Source organism: Centropristis striata, chromosome 21, assembly GCF_030273125.1.
Source record: "Centropristis striata isolate RG_2023a ecotype Rhode Island chromosome 21, C.striata_1.0, whole genome shotgun sequence".
Taxonomy (NCBI): Eukaryota; Metazoa; Chordata; class Actinopteri; order Perciformes; family Serranidae; genus Centropristis; species Centropristis striata.
The window spans coordinates 8653973-8670534 of NC_081537.1; the positions used below are offsets into that span (position 1 = coordinate 8653973).

At 36.6% G+C, this 16562-nt stretch overlaps 2 non-coding genes across 2 annotated transcripts; both read left to right on the forward strand.

Annotated features, from left to right (window-relative positions):
- Positions 1–15196: 15196 nt before the first annotated feature.
- Positions 15197–15290, forward strand: trnai-uau (transfer RNA isoleucine (anticodon UAU)). The gene is made up of 2 exons: positions 15197–15234; positions 15255–15290. It is a non-coding gene; the product is annotated as a tRNA-Ile (tRNA).
- Positions 15291–15958: 668 nt separating this feature from the next.
- Positions 15959–16052, forward strand: trnai-uau (transfer RNA isoleucine (anticodon UAU)). The gene is made up of 2 exons: positions 15959–15996; positions 16017–16052. It is a non-coding gene; the product is annotated as a tRNA-Ile (tRNA).
- The last annotated feature ends 510 nt before the right edge of the window (positions 16053–16562 follow it).

A 16562-nucleotide genomic window follows, 5' to 3' on the forward strand; every position in this document is an offset into this window, starting at 1 on the left:
TGTGTGTGTGTGTGTGTGTGTGTGTGTGTGTGTGTGTGTTGTTATTATTATTATTATTATTATTATTATTATTATTATTATATAGTGCTTTTTTATATTTTCACATTCAAATATTATTTTATCTATTTTTATATTTCAACTCTTTTTAAATTTACTTTTATTTGTTACTCTTCACATTTCTACATTCACTGTCTTATTCTTTTACAGATTTATTCTTTTTATGGCACTCTATAGCTTTGGACACATGGAGACCAGCAGTTTACATGTGTTACACCTGGAAGCCAGCAGGTGCTGCTGTTTCTGTTTCTGTGACTGAAGCTGCTGTGAAGACAGCCATCAATTCCTCACCAGTCATGGTTGCTGTTTTACTGGTTTGTTTGTTTTTAGGCCACTTACTGTTGATGAGACCATAGAGGCTCTAGAGCAGGAATCTGTGCTGTTGTCACTACAAAGCTTCTCTATTATTGGGTTATTTGATTAAAGTAAAGAAAACACTGAGTTGTAGGCTGAAATAATATATTACAAGCTATTACAATACATTATAAGTCATCATAAGTGGTCATTGTGTGCTTTAAGTCAAGTTTAAGCTGTATATTATGGTTAAAAACAACTATTAAGTTTTGTCTAATTCTCATGATAGGTTTAAAAAGATCTGGGGACCTTTTATTGAATACATTAGAAAAGACAGACCTCAAACTGGGACCTGAACGCACTGCTTTCTTTTGTATTTTATTAAGTAATTATTATTTTTTTTATTACATTATATTGTATTTAAATGTATGTTATATATATTATATATATTTTTTTCTTGATATGTATCCAGGTTATGAGACTTTGCTGTTCCCCTCTGGCTCGGGCCTCCTGGACTCAATCTCTGGCCCTTTTAATTTCATATGAGTGGACAATTGGGGACATTTTGTTGGACCGACATGTTTTTGTGCACATTTTCTTTTTACGTTAATGATTAAGTGGTGGCTGGCTGTCTGTTGCTTCTGTTTTGTTTTATCTGTTTGTTTACCTTTATTTTATTTTTTTTCTCTGTTGGTTTTTTTCTATGTTTCTTGTACTGTATGTGTTTGTATATATATATGTGCCAAAACTTTGCATAAATAAAATTTACCAAAAAAAAACAACTATTAAGGACAACGTTTTTGCTTTAAAATGTTCTAAAATTTATTTTTATCTTAAGATGTAGGAGAGGTAGATGTGGTCTCTCCTCTCCCAACAGCTCCTCTTACAAGTAGATGGTCTCTTGTTTGTCTCTGCAGCCTTCTCCTTACAGATTTCAGCTCCCTCATCAAGTTCTTGATCTGGTCAAACATCACAAACAGAAGCTTGTCCTGCAGTCTTATCTGGCCCTGTAGCGCTTCATTGTATCGTTCAATATATGTTCGGATGATCTGACACTCTTTTTCAATCTCAAGGTTTTTTGAGGTCTGTTCATGAAGTTGGATTTTCAGGTCCTCCAGCTCCATGCGCAAAGATGTTTCCCTCTCTAAGAGCTCTTCTTCCAAGAGATGGATCGCCTGCTGCATGTCGTGGCGGAGGGCATCCTGCTCTCTCTTCACACTCTGAACCAGCCTATTGTGCTCCCAGAGAGACTTGTCTTCAGTGGTCTCTGACTCCAGGTTGGCGGAGAGCTCATTAATCCTCTGCTCCGGAGAGAGTCTGTGTTCTTCTGCCCTTTGGAGCTCAGGTTTCAGCTCCTCAACGTCCTTTTCTGTGTCGCCACAAACTGCTGAAGTCAGTCTCAAAGACATAGTTGTATTCTGTCAACGATGATGTATCACAAGTTGAAAGGTCTCAAAGAAAATGACTTTGTCAAAACACTGCTGATGAGATCACACTAGTAAATATTGTTTTGATGCACACCTTAGTTACTGTTGTTATGTCTGCCAAGTGTTCCATTCATAGAAATAGATCAGACTAGAACAGAACCAGAACAATGTTTGTTGTGGTAATTTGGGTAGTATGTAACAAAACGGCAACTGGTGTTAGTTATTATGACAACAGATGTCTGTGGGGGTGTGAAGTGTGTTGGCACATTTGGTGATGAGCGGCTGGATATTTAGCTAGCCAGCGCTACAGTTCGCTGTCCTCTGGCAAACAACTTTGGGCTTATTTTCTAGCTAGCTAAACTAGCGAATGACTGTCAAGTTAGCTAGCTAGCTTGCTAATTCCACCATGCTTTCTTTAATGCCACACTGGATACTGACATGAAGCCAAGAGTGAACAGTGAGGCAGAATGTTCATTACACCCAGCGCTAACACGGGCCACCAGCCCACTGTTGCGCTAATTTTCTAGCTAGCTAAACTAGTGAATGACTGGCCACCATGCTTTCTTTAATGCCACACTGGTTACAGAAAATAAGCCTGACAAGAGTGAGACAAGAGTGACAAGACTTAAAAAGGTTCTTCATTCAAATGAGGAATTAATTACCCCTTTCATCATGCTGTCTTTGATTCTTACTGTTTTTCTCAGTAAATGTTGGTTTAGCTAGTGTGCAGAGGATTCAGCACAGTAGAAAACGATAAGGTTATCCAGTTATATTCAAATGACCATATTCATGTTTTTGCATGTTTAAACAAATTTTTAGCAAATCATTAACTTTACTGCAGACATTTTTACAAAAAAAAAAAATACTGTGTTAAAATGATGAATGCTAATGAGGTGCAGACTTGAATGAAACAACAATATTATATAGGGATTGTTATATCTCCAAACTCATGGTCACATCGATAAATATAAATATAAATATAATTAATTCAACTTTAATTTAAAAATATAGCATTCCTGTGATGCTTTGATTTTAACATATTAAAATATCTAGTACAGTATTTGAAAACCAGGAAAAAAATGTTATTATTAAATAAACAGTATATTTTCCATCATTGTCTACCTCATAGCTCCACCTTGTGGAATATTAATGAACTGCAACTAAGAAACAATATGTTTCACATGGGTGGACATTATATATTTTTTTTATTGTGATAAAAAATATGGTTGTATCCTGCCAGTCTGTTCATAAATAAAAAATTTTTAGAAACCAAATAATTATTCAGGAAGACTTTATGTCATAGGAGTGCGATAAAAAGTACATACTTCTATAAAATATATATTTTTTTTAAATGTGTAAACATAGACAGGGATGCATAGAGTAATTTAAAAAGTAAATAAAATAATACAGAAGTATAAAGAAAAAGAAACAAAAGAATAAATAATGTGGAATGAATTATATAAAATATGAAATAATAGCATTTTAATTTATTTTATTTGTGTTTGTCTGTATTTTATATATATATATATATATATATATATATATATATATATATATATGTGTGTGTGTGTGTGTGTGTGTGTTATTATTATTATTATTATTATTATTATTATTATTATTATTATATAGTGCTTTTTTATATTTTCACATTCAAATATTATTTTATCTATTTTTATATTTCAACTCTTTTTAAATTTACTTTTATTTGTTACTCTTCACATTTCTACATTCACTGTCTTATTCTTTTACAGATTTATTCTTTTTATGGCACTCTATAGCTTTGGACACATGGAGACCAGCAGTTTACATGTGTTACACCTGGAAGCCAGCAGGTGCTGCTGTTTCTGTTTCTGTGACTGAAGCTGCTGTGAAGACAGCCATCAATTCCTCACCAGTCATGGTTGCTGTTTTACTGGTTTATTTGTTTTTAGGCCACTTATTGTTGATGAGACCATAGAGGCTCTAGAGCAGGAATCTGTGCTGTTGTCACTACAAAGCTTCTCTATTATTGGGTTTTAGGCTGAAATAATATATTACAAGCTATTACAATACATTATAAGTCATCATAAGTGGTCATTGTGTGCTTTAAGTCAAGTTTAAGCTGTATATTATGGTTAAAAACAACTATTAAGGACAACGTTTTTGCTTTAAAATGTTCTAAAATTTATTTTTATCTTAAGATGTAGGAGAGGTAGATGTGGCCTCTCCTCTCCCAACAGCTCCTCTTACAAGTAGATGGTCTCTTGTTTGTCTCTGCAGCCTTCTCCTTACAGATTTCAGCTCCCTCTTCAAGTTCTTGATCTGGGCAGACATCAGAAACAGAAGCTTGTCCTGCACTTCTATCCGGCCAATATATGTTCGGATGAACTGACAGTCTTCTTCAATCTCAAGGTTTTTTGAGGTCTGTTCATGAAGTTGGATTTTCAGGTCCTCCAGCTCCATGCGCAAAGATGTTTCCCTCTCTAAGAACTCTTCTTCCAAGAGATGGATCGCCTGCTGCATGTCGTGGCGGAGGGCATCCTGCTCTCTCTTCACACTCTGAACCAGCCTATTGTGCTCCCAGAGAGACTTGTCTTCAGTGGTCTCTGACTCCAGGTTGGCGGAGAGCTCATTAATCCTCTGCTCCGGAGAGAGTCTGTGTTCTTCTGCCCTTTGGAGCTCAGGTTTCAGCTCCTCAACGTCCTTTTCTGTGTCGCCACAAACTGCTGAAGTCAGTCTCAAAGACATAGTTGTATTCTGTCAACGATGATGTATCACAAGTTGAAAGGTCTCAAAGAAAATGACTTTGTCAAAACACTGCTGATGAGATCACACTAGTAAATATTGTTTTGATGCACACCTTAGTTACTGTTGTTATGTCTGCCAAGTGTTCCATTCATAGAAATAGATCAGATTAGAACAGAACCAGAACAATGTTTGTTGTGGTAATTTGGGTAGTATGTAACAAAACGGCAACTGGTGTTAGTTATTATGACAACAGATGTCTGTGGGGGTGTGAAGTGTGTTGGCACATTTGGTGATGAGCGGCTGGATATTTAGCTAGCCAGCGCTACAGTTCGCTGTCCTCTGGCAAACAACTTTGGGTTTATTTTCTAGCTAGCTAAACTAGCGAATGACTGTCAAGTTAGCTAGCTAGCTTGCTAATTCCACCATGCTTTCTTTAATGCCACACTGGATACTGACATGAAGCCAAGAGTGAACAGTGAGGCAGAATGTTCATTACACCCAGCGCTAACACGGGCCACCAGCCCACTGTTGCGCTAATTTTCTAGCTAGCTAAACTAGTGAATGACTGGCCACCATGCTTTCTTTAATGCCACACTGGTTACAGAAAATAAGCCTGACAAGAGTGAGACAAGAGTGACAAGACTTAAAAAGGTTCTTCATTCAAATGAGGAATTAATTACCCCTTTCATCCTGCTGTCTTTGATTCTTACTGTTTTTCTCAGTAAATGTTGGTTTAGCTAGTGTGCAGAGGATTTAGCACAGTAGAAAACGATAAGGTTATCCAGTTATATTCAAATGACCATATTCATGTTTTTGCATGTTTAAACTAATTTTTAGCAAATCATTAACTTTACTGCAGACATTTTAACAAAAAAAATTACTGTGTTAAAATGATGAATGCTAATGAGGTGCAGACTTGAATGAAACAACAATATTACCATGTGATGGAAATGGTAGGGATTGTTATATCTCCAAACTCATGGTCACATCGATAAATATAAATATAAATATAATGAATTCAACTTTAATTAAAAAATATAGCATTCCTGTGATGCTTTGATTTTAACATATTAAAATATCTAGTACAGTGTCTGAAAACCAGGAAAAAAATGTTATTATTAAATAAACAGTATATTTTCCATCATTGTCTACCTCATAGCTCCACCTTGTGGAGTATTAATGAACTGCAACTAAGAAACAATATGTTTCACATGGGTGGACATTATATATGTGGAATGAATTATATAAAATATGAAATAATAGCATTTTAATTTATTTTATTTGTGTTTGTCTGTATTTTATATCTATGTGTGTGTGTGTGTGTGTGTGTGTGTGTGTGTGTGTGTGTAATATTATTATTATTATTATTATTATATAGTGCTTTTTTATATTTTCACATTCAAATATTATTTTATCTATTTTTATATTTCAACTCTTTTTAAATTTACTTTTATTTGTTACTCTTCACATTTCTACATTCACTGTCTTATTCTTTTACAGATTTATTCTTTTTATGGCACTCTATAGCTTTGGACACATGGAGACCAGCAGTTTACATGTGTTACACCTGGAAGCCAGCAGGTGCGGCTGTTTCTGTTTCTGTGACTGAAGCTGCTGTGAAGACAGCCATCAATTCCTCACCAGTCATGGTTGCTGTTTTACTGGTTTGTTTGTTTTTAGGTCACTTACTGTTGATGAGACCATAGAGGCTCTAGAGCAGGAATCTGTGCTGTTGTCACTACAAAGCTTCTCTATTATTGGGTTATTTGATTAAAGTAAAGAAAACACTGAGTTATAGGCTGAAATAATATATTACAAGCTATTACAATACATTATAAGTCTTCATAAGTGGTCATTGTGTGCTTTAAGTCAAGTTTAAGCTGTATATTATGGTTAAAAACAACTATTAAGGACAACGTTTTTGCTTTAAAATGTTCTAAAATTTATTTTTATCTTAAGATGTAGGAGAGGTAGATGTGGCCTCTCCTCTCCCAACAGCTCCTCTTACAAGTAGATGGTCTCTTGTTTGTCTCTGCAGCCTTCTCCTTACAGATTTCAGCTCCCTCATCGAGTTCTTGATCTGGGCAAACATCAGAAACAGAAGCTTGTCCTGCACTTCTATCCGGCCAATATATGTTCGGATGAACTGACAGTCTTCTTCAATCTCAAGGTTTTTTGAGGTCTGTTCATGAAGTTGGATTTTCAGGTCCTCCAGCTCCATGCGCAAAGATGTTTCCCTCTCTAAGAACTCTTCTTGCAAGAGATGGATCGCCTGCTGCATGTCGTGGCGGAGGGCATCCTGCTCTCTCTTCACACTCTGAACCAGCCTATTGTGCTCCCAGAGAGACTTGTCTTCAGTGGTCTCTGACTCCAGGTTGGCGGAGAGCTCATTAATCCTCTGCTCCGGAGAGAGTCTGTGTTCTTCTGCCCTTTGGAGCTCAGGTTTCAGCTCCTCAACGTCCTTTTCTGTGTCGCCACAAACTGCTGAAGTCAGTCTCAAAGACATAGTTGTATTCTGTCAACGATGATGTATCACAAGTTGAAAGGTCTCAAAGAAAATGACTTTGTCAAAACACTGCTGATGAGATCACACTATAGTGGGGCGGATTAGCTCAATATTTTACAACAATCGTTCACTTTGTGATAAAAGCATGAAATTTGGTAGATGTGTTGGTGAATATGTTTCGAACAAATCTGGATATTGGGCCACCTCAAAAGCGCCCCCTAGTGGCCGTGGCAGGCATTTGTTATACGAATAAATCAATGATGAATAAAAACTTCCCTTTTAATAATACCAACTGGTGATGAATTGTATATTGTTGGAAAGCCTGATTAGTCACCTTTACAACGAGGTACAGCTTGTAAGGATCGTGCATTCATGGAATGAGCAACGGGGCTAAACGTGTGGGTAGCACCCCCCAAAAATGTGCATCCCCTGTGTAGTGGGGCAGATTAGTTGAACAATCGTTCATTTTGTGATAAAAGCATCAAATTTGGTACACTCATTGCTGAATACATGTTTAATGAATCTGGATATTGGGCCATCGCAAAAAAAATTCTGATGGCTGTGGCGGCCATTTCTTAAAATGGCCATTTAAAAGCGGACATTTTTAAAAATGGCCGCCGGTGGTTACTGGCGAGGAATGCTTTGCCTACCCTACAGCTGCTGTTTCATGTTTTCAGCACCACAAATATAATTTAGAGACATGTTAAAGTGACAAAAGCTTTATTACAGTCTAATAGAAAAGAACATTAACTTTGTATAACGTCTTATTAGGTCTTGATATTCCCATTCACAGGCTACGGCCTCCTCTTTGGCTTGTATTCTTCTGTTGCTCCTTAAAAAGAAAAAATAATTTTCAATATTGTATGACCTGCAACAATAAAAACAAAACACATTTAGACAGAGAAAAAAATCATACATTTTAAAAATTCTACTAGGGTTACTTGTAGCAGGTTACTCTTTCTGGCAAAATCCTTGTACTGAGGTGTGTGATTTAGTCAGGCGGCTTAGCCAAATAAAGGGGACACGCCGGACAAGAGCACCACATTTTTTCCACATACTCTCTATCATTATAGGTTTCGATTTTTAGTAGGAGCCACTTCATCAAGATTGCGGTGATGGCAGCCATATAAAGTCTATGAGAAATGCTATATCTTCCAAGCCACTTAGAAGGTCAATCTTGGTGTCAAAATATACATTTTCTGGGTCCAGGAATCATTTAAAGCTATTGAGAATATCACTAGATGATTATTTGATCAAATAGATATGTTAATTTTCACTCAGACTGGGCAACTCGCTTCAAGTTGCAGCAGGGTATCCTGAGTTGAAACTGTTTGGAATCAATGTTCACGGGAGAGTGTGGATTAGCTGCCATGTACACTGCTCAAAAAAATCAAGGGTACGCTTTCATCTCATGTCAGATCTTGATCAACAAATTATTTACAGTGAGTCATCCAGTGATATTCACAATAGCTTTAAATGATTCTTTGACCCAGAAAATGTATATTTTGACACCAAGATTGACCTTCTAAGTGGCTTGGGAGATATATTGGTTCTCATAGACTTATGGCTTATGGCTTATATGGCTGCCATCTCCGATCTGCAATCTGGATGAAGTGGCTCCTACCAGTTGAAACTGGTAGGAGTTGAAACCTTTGGTGATAGAGAGCATGTGGAAAAATTTTGGTGCTTTTGTCCGGCGTGTCCCCTTTCTTCTCAAATCTGGTCCTAAGCCGCCTGACTAACTGTGATGGAGTTATAAAATACATTTAAAAAAAGAAAAAAAGAACCACATGGGCAAAGGAGACATTACATATAGTGTGTGTGTGTGTGTGTGCAGAGAGGGATGTCCACATTCCACAGGACATAATTTAACAGTGTCTTATTAAGCTTTCACACCCAACAGCCACTGATACATGTTCCAAGCTAACTAGCTAGCTTAAGTACCTATTTTTGCTATCTTGCTAATTTACTTTTCCGCCAAGGCCCATGATGATTGTTTTTCTCTTTAGCCTTTATGATGTTCATAGCATATTTTATTCATAATTATAACAGGTGAAATAAAATATTTAGACATACCTTGATGGACAGTGCACTGCACTGCTTGTCCCAGGAAGCAAATGCTAGCTAGCTCATTTGCTAGCTAGCTCGATGGCTAGCCCGATTGTGGTGGGGCAGGAAAAATAACTGAAAGAGTGTCTAACTGGATTTTTGTTAATTTAATATGTGTATTTACATTTTTTAATTTACGTTCGTATATTTAGTTTAAATTTTTTAAATATTTTAAGAAATAATTTAAATATTTTTTGTAATTTTAACGAAGAAAATGACTGCTATGGCCACTAGGGGGCGAATTTGCGATGGCCTAATATAGAGATTTGTTTGAAACAAATCCACCAACACATCCACCAAATTGTGTGCTTCTATCACAAAATAAACAATTCTTGTGATTTATTGAGCTAATCCGCCCCACAGGGGATGCACATTTTTGGGGGGTGCTACCCACACGTTTAGCCCCGTTGCTCATTCCATGAATGCACGATCCTTACAAGCTGTACCTCGTTGTAAAGGTGACTAATCAGGCTTTCCAACAATATACAATTCATCACCAGTTGGTATTATTAAAAGGGCAGTTTTTATTCATCATTGATTTATTTGTATAACAAATGCCTGCCACGCCCACTAGGGGGCGCTTTTGAGGTGGCCCAATATCCAGATTTGTTTGAAACATATTCACCATCACATCTACCAAATTTCATGCTTTTATCACAAAGTGAACGATTGTTCAGCTAATCCGCCCCACTACTAGTAAATATTGTTTTGATGCACACCTTAGTTACTGTTGTTATGTCTGCCAAGTGTTCCATTCATAGAAATAGATCAGACTAGAACAGAACCAGAACAATGTTTGTTGTGGTAATTTGGGTAGTATGTAACAAAACGGCAACTGGTGTTAGTTATTATGACAACAGATGTCTGTGGGGGTGTGAAGTGTGTTGGCACATTTGGTGATGAGCGGCTGGATATTTAGCTAGCCAGCGCTGCAGTTCGCTGTCCTCTGGCAAACAACTTTGGGCTTATTTTCTAGCTAGCTAAACTAGCGAATGACTGTCAAGTTAGCTAGCTAGCTTGCTAATTCCACCATGCTTTCTTTAATGCCACACTGGATACTGACATGAAGCCAAGAGTGAACAGTGAGGCAGAATGTTCATTACACCCAGCGCTAACACGGGCCACCAGCCCACTGTTGGGCTAATTTTCTAGCTAGCTAAACTAGTGAATGACTGGCCACCATGCTTTCTTTAATGCCACGCTGGTTACAGAAAATAAGCCTGACAAGAGTGAGACAAGAGTGACAAGACTTAAAAAGGTTCTTCATTCAAATGAGGAATTAATTACCCCTTTCATCCTGCTGTCTTTGATTCTTACTGTTTTTCTCAGTAAATGTTGGTTTAGCTAGTGTGCAGAGGATTTAGCACAGTAGAAAACGATAAGGTGATCCAGTTATATTCAAATGACCATATTCATGTTTTTGCATGTTTAAACAAATTTTTAGCAAATCATTAACTTTACTGCAGACATTTTAACAAAAAAAATGACTGTGTTAAAATGATGAATGCTAATGAGGTGCAGACTTGAATGAAACAACAATATTACCATGTGATGGAAATGGTAGGGATTGTTATATCTCCAAACTCATGGTCACATCGATAAATATAAATATAAATATAAATATAATGAATTCAACTTTAATTAAAAAATATAGCATTCCTGTGATGCTTTGATTTTAACATGTTAAAATATCTAGTACAGTATCTGAAAACCAGGAAAAATTTTTTATTATTAAATAAACAGTATATTTTCCATCATTGTCTACCTCATAGCTCCACCTTGTGGAGTATTAATGAACTGCAACTAAGAAACAATATGTTTCACATGGGTGGACATTATATATTTTTTTTATTGTGATAAAAAATATGGTTGTATCCTGCCAGTCTGTTCATAAATAACATTTTTAGAAACCAAATAATTATTCAGGAAGACTTTATGTCATAGGAGTTCGATAAAAAGTACATACATCTATAAAATATATATATTTTTTAAATGTGTAAACATAGACAGGGATGCATAGAGTAATTTAAAAAGTAAATAAAATAATACAGAAGTATAAAGAAAAAGAAACAAAAGAATAAATAATGTGGAATGAATTATATAAAATATGAAATAATAGCATTTTAATTTATTTTATTTGTGTTTGTCTGTATTTTATATGTGTGTGTGTGTGTGTGTGTGTGTGTGTGTGTGTGTGTGTGTGTGTGTGTGTGTTATTATTATTATTATTATTATTATATAGTGCTTTTTTATATTTTCACATTCAAATATTATTTGATCTATTTTTATATTTCAACTCTTTTTAAATGTACTTTTATTTGTCACTCTTCACATTTCTACATTCACTGTCTTATTCTTTTACAGATTTATTCTTTTTATAGCACTCTATAGCTTTGGACACATGGAGACCAGCAGTTTACATGTGTTACACCTGGAAGCCAGCAGGTGCTGCTGTTTCTGTTTCTGTGACTGAAGCTGCTGTGAAGACAGCCATCAATTCCTCATCAGTCATGGTTGCTGTTTTACTGGTTTGTTTGTTTTTAGGTCACTTACTGTTGATGAGACCATAGAGGCTCTAGAGCAGGAATCTGTGCTGTTGTCACTACAAAGCTTCTCTATTATTGGGTTTTAGGCTGAAATAATATATTACAAGCTATTACAATACATTATAAGTCTTCATAAGTGGTCATTGTGTGCTTTAAGTCAAGTTTAAGCTGTATATTATGGTTAAAAACAACTATTAAGGACAACGTTTTTGCTTTAAAATGACAACAATATTACCATGTGATGGAAATGGTAGGGATTGTTATATCTCCAAACTCATGGTCACATCGATAAATATAAATATAATGAATTCAACTTTAATTAAAAAATATAGCATTCCTGTGATGCTTTGATTTTAACATATTGAAATATCTAGTACAGTATCTGAAAACCAGGAAAAAAATGTTGTATTAAATGAACAGTATATTTTCCATCATTGTCTACCTCATAGCTTCACCTTGTGGAGTATTAATGAACTGCAACTAAGAAACAATATGTTTCACATGGGTGGACATTATATATTTTTTTCATTACTGAAACAATATATTACAAGCTATTACAATACATTATAAGTCATCATAAGTGGTCATTGTGTGCTTTAAGTCAAGTTTAAGCTGTATATTATGGTTAAAAACAACTATTAAGGACAACGTTTTTGCTTTAAAATGTTCTAAAATTTATTTTTATCTTAAGATGTAGGAGAGGTAGATGTGGCCTCTCCTCTCCCAACAGCTCCTCTTACAAGTAGATGGTCTCTTGTTTGTCTCTGCAGCCTTCTCCTTACAGATTTCAGCTCCCTCATCAAGTTCTTGATCTGGGCAAACATCAGAAACAGAAGCTTGTCCTGCACTTCTATCCGGCCAATATATGTTCGGATGATCTGACAGTCTTCTTCAATCTCAAGGTTTTTTGAGGTCTGTTCATGAAGTTGGATTTTCAGGTCCTCCAGCTCCATGCGCAAAGATGTTTCCCTCTCTAAGAACTCTTCTTCCAAGAGATGGATCGCCTGCTGCATGTCGTGGCGGAGGGCATCCTGCTCTCTCTTCACACTCTGAACCAGCCTATTGTGCTCCCAGAGAGACTTGTCTTCAGTGGTCTCTGACTCCAGGTTGGCGGAGAGCTCATTAATCCTCTGCTCCGGAGAGAGTCTGTGTTCTTCTGCCCTTTGGAGCTCAGGTTTCAGCTCCTCAACGTGCTTTTCTGTGTCGCCACAAACTGCTGAAGTCAGTCTCAAAGACATAGTTGTATTCTGTCAACGATGATGTATCACAAGTTGAAAGGTCTCAAAGAAAATGACTTTGTCAAAACACTGCTGATGAGATCACACTAGTAAATATTGTTTTGATGCACACCTTAGTTACTGTTGTTATGTCTGCCAAGTGTTCCATTCATAGAAATAGATCAGACTAGAACAGAACCAGAACAATGTTTGTTGTGGTAATTTGGGTAGTATGTAACAAAACGGCAACTGGTGTTAGTTATTATGACAACAGATGTCTGTGGGGGTGTGAAGTGTGTTGGCACATTTGGTGATGAGCGGCTGGATATTTAGCTAGCCAGCTTGCTAATTCCACCATGCTTTCTTTAACCCATTTAGGCCTAAAACGCCTGGAAAAAATGCCTGTAAAACCTATGTGCGATTTTAAAATAAGCCTAAAATAAGTTTTTAGTTGTCTTCCACCATGATTTCAATTCTGGAAAAGTCCCATGTTGCATTGCGACACTCCCACGTGTATTCTAACTTTGTGTCTTTTCATGTCTGTTTTGGTCATTTTGTGTCTTTTTTTAGTCATTTTGTGTCTTTTTTTTTAGTCATTTTGTGTCTTTTTTTTTGTCATTTTGTGTCTTTTTTTGTCATTTTTTAGTCATTTTGTGTCTTTTTTTTTTAGTCATTTTGTGTCTTTTTTTAGTCATTTTGTGTCTTTTTTTGGACATTTTGTGTCTTTTTTTAAGTCATTTAGTTTTTTGTGTGTCTTTTTTGAAGTAATTTAGTTTTTTCTGTCATTTTGTGTCTTTTTTAAGTCATTTTGTGTCTTTTTTTGTCATTTTGTGTCTTTTTTGGTCATTTTGTGTCTTTTTTGGTCATTTTGTGTCTTTTTGTGTCTTTTTTGGTCATTTTGTGTCTTTTTTTGGCGATGATTTCAAAGTTCTGGAAAAGTCCCATGTTGCATTGCAACATCCCACATGTATTCTGATGCATTTCATTGGCCAAGAGACGGAAAATAGGTGGAAAAAACTACAAATACTACAAAACGATGTATCAGCTTTCCTGGCTTAAATGGGTTAATGCCATACTGGATACTGACATGAAGCCAAGAGTGAACAGTGAGGCAGAATGTTCATTACACCCAGCGCTAACACGGGCCACCAGCCCACTGTTGCGCTAATTTTCTAGCTAGCTAAACTATTGAATGACTGGCCACCATGCTTTCTTTAATGCCACGCTGGTTACAGAAAATAAGCCTGACAAGAGTGAGACAAGAGTGACAAGAGTGTGTCGATGGAGAATTTAGTTGTTAAATTTTAGCCCTTAAGCGGCTGGCTGTCCAAGCATTGTACTACTCCACTGCTCATTTGGTCGTTACTGGAAAAACTCATCTGATTGAGACCATGACTTGCCGTTCGTAAAGACCATGACATCAGTTCATAAAGTAGTCTATTTAGACATACAATGGTTATAATAATAATTTAAAAAAAATAATACATTGGATTTTTATATCGCTTTTAAAAGGTACTCAAAGTCACTTAACATAACAGAATTGAGACACACACAAGCACAAAATGCAGAAGAAAACAGAACTAAACAGAGATGAGAGATTCCAGTTCAGGTCTTGTAAGCTATTTTTGAAAAGGTGGGTTTTGAGTTGATTTTTGAAGGCGTGAAGTGAGTCTGGAGAGAAGGTTATTGAGGGCTTTGTAGGAGATGAGCAGGATCTTGAAGTGGATTCAGTGCTGGATAGGGAGCCAGTGAAGGTGCTGAAGTATGGGTGTGATGTCTTCTCTGGAGCAGGAGTGGGTGAGCAAGCAGGCAGCTGAGTTTTGGATAATTGGCAACAGTACACATAAAAAAGGGCCATACATACAGTATTATAAATTCCCTTTGTGACCAGCAAATACACCCTGTTAATCTCTTAATTTGATTATATTGATATTGTTGATTTAAACAGGTTAATAATTTATTCAGGCACTTTTTAGTTCAGTCTGTTTGAGTCGGGCAGTTTACAGGGCAGCTATGTTTTACGTTCGGGGTCCTTGGAATCAGCATGTGTTGAATAATGTGTGTGTACTGAGCTGCTGCTGAAAAAGTTTAAGATAAAGAAGTTAAAGTCAAAACGGTGTCCTTATTCCCTAACCGGAGTACGCTCACGGGTGAAGAGTCCCAGCACAACACTTTCCCCCTATAGTTCTTTAATATACAGTATATTTGATATCATTCTATAAGACTCTATGAGATGTCTTAAAGCATATTTTTATCCTTTACTAGACTTTCAGCACTGTGCCATTATTCAACATTGTGAGACTCTGCTTATAGGCTCCAGTGGCGCAATCGGTCAGCGCGCGGTACTTATAAGACAGTAACCTGCAGAGTGATGCCGAGGTTGTGAGTTCGAGCCTCACCTGGAGCAGGTGACTTTTACCATGGTGCAGTTCTCTCAATCACCCCTCACCCCTCTGTGTGAGCAGGTGCCTTGACTATACAGTAGATAAGCTGCGCAAGCAGATAGTAAAATCGTTGAGACCATAGAGAAGAGCCAACCAACACAACCTATGTTGTTTATTGACCTATGGTCAAGTAATAAACTGGTAACTCCTCATCATAACTTTGGTCTCAATATGGATACTTTCATCAATACACTGTCTACACTACAGTACGTATCTCTCAAACTGGACAGCCATTATGATCCTATATCAGAAGTGATTACATTCAGACCATAGACTGTATAAAAATAGTGGACATAGTAACTGTGACATCATTGTTTGGTTTTTCCAGTTTTAAAGTTCCAAAATCAGCTTTTAGCTGTGATTATCTTGGTTAATGCCCATCCCCATGTTGGTGTTTTGCAACCAGTACATGTGCAGAATGGATCTGGAGCTGGAATGATGCTACGTTATCAGCTAACACTAGCGCTAGGGAGCTAGCTTGGTTAAAATGGGACTATCATAACTGTAAATTAACAGCCAACTCCTTACAGTGTAGTCAAATGTTACAGTTAATTTTAATGAACTGAAAACACACTGTAAAAGGGTCAAAGATCTAAGATGAAAATACGAAGATAGTGACAGTATAAGAAGTGCTCCAGTGGCGCAATCGGTCAGCGCGCGGTACTTATAAGACAGTAACCTGCAGAGTGATGCCGAGGTTGTGAGTTCGAGCCTCACCTGGAGCAGAGAAGTTTTGACCTGTAGCAATTCATAAAAAAAACATTATGAAAGTTGAGATAAGCCTCCATGTGTAAAATTCCAAACAGACCACAGGTGTTGCCTCTAATCTGAAACATTGGTAAAACAAGTTAATTGTATTGTTGTAAATACATGGGAATGCCTAAATATGAAAATGCAGAAATGTGTCATTAATTACCCGATAAAGGGTCAAATGTATTGATTATGCTGCTCAAAAGGAAACTAGAATCTAAATTGTAAAACTGGCAGAGTTGGAAACTACTGCACTACCTGGAGAAGCTAGAAGGTGAAGTATGTTATCCAAAGATGGAATTGAACTTAAGTATGCAAAATGTTTATATCTGTTGCAAAAATCATTTTTTTTGAGAGTATATCTGACATTCAGGTCAGCCGGCCTCACCTTAAATGCATGACTGTGCACTTATTAAACTGCATAGCAAGATCATAGACTGTATAAAATAAGATCTCCCTTGTTGTACTGAGTCAGGTCTGGCAAT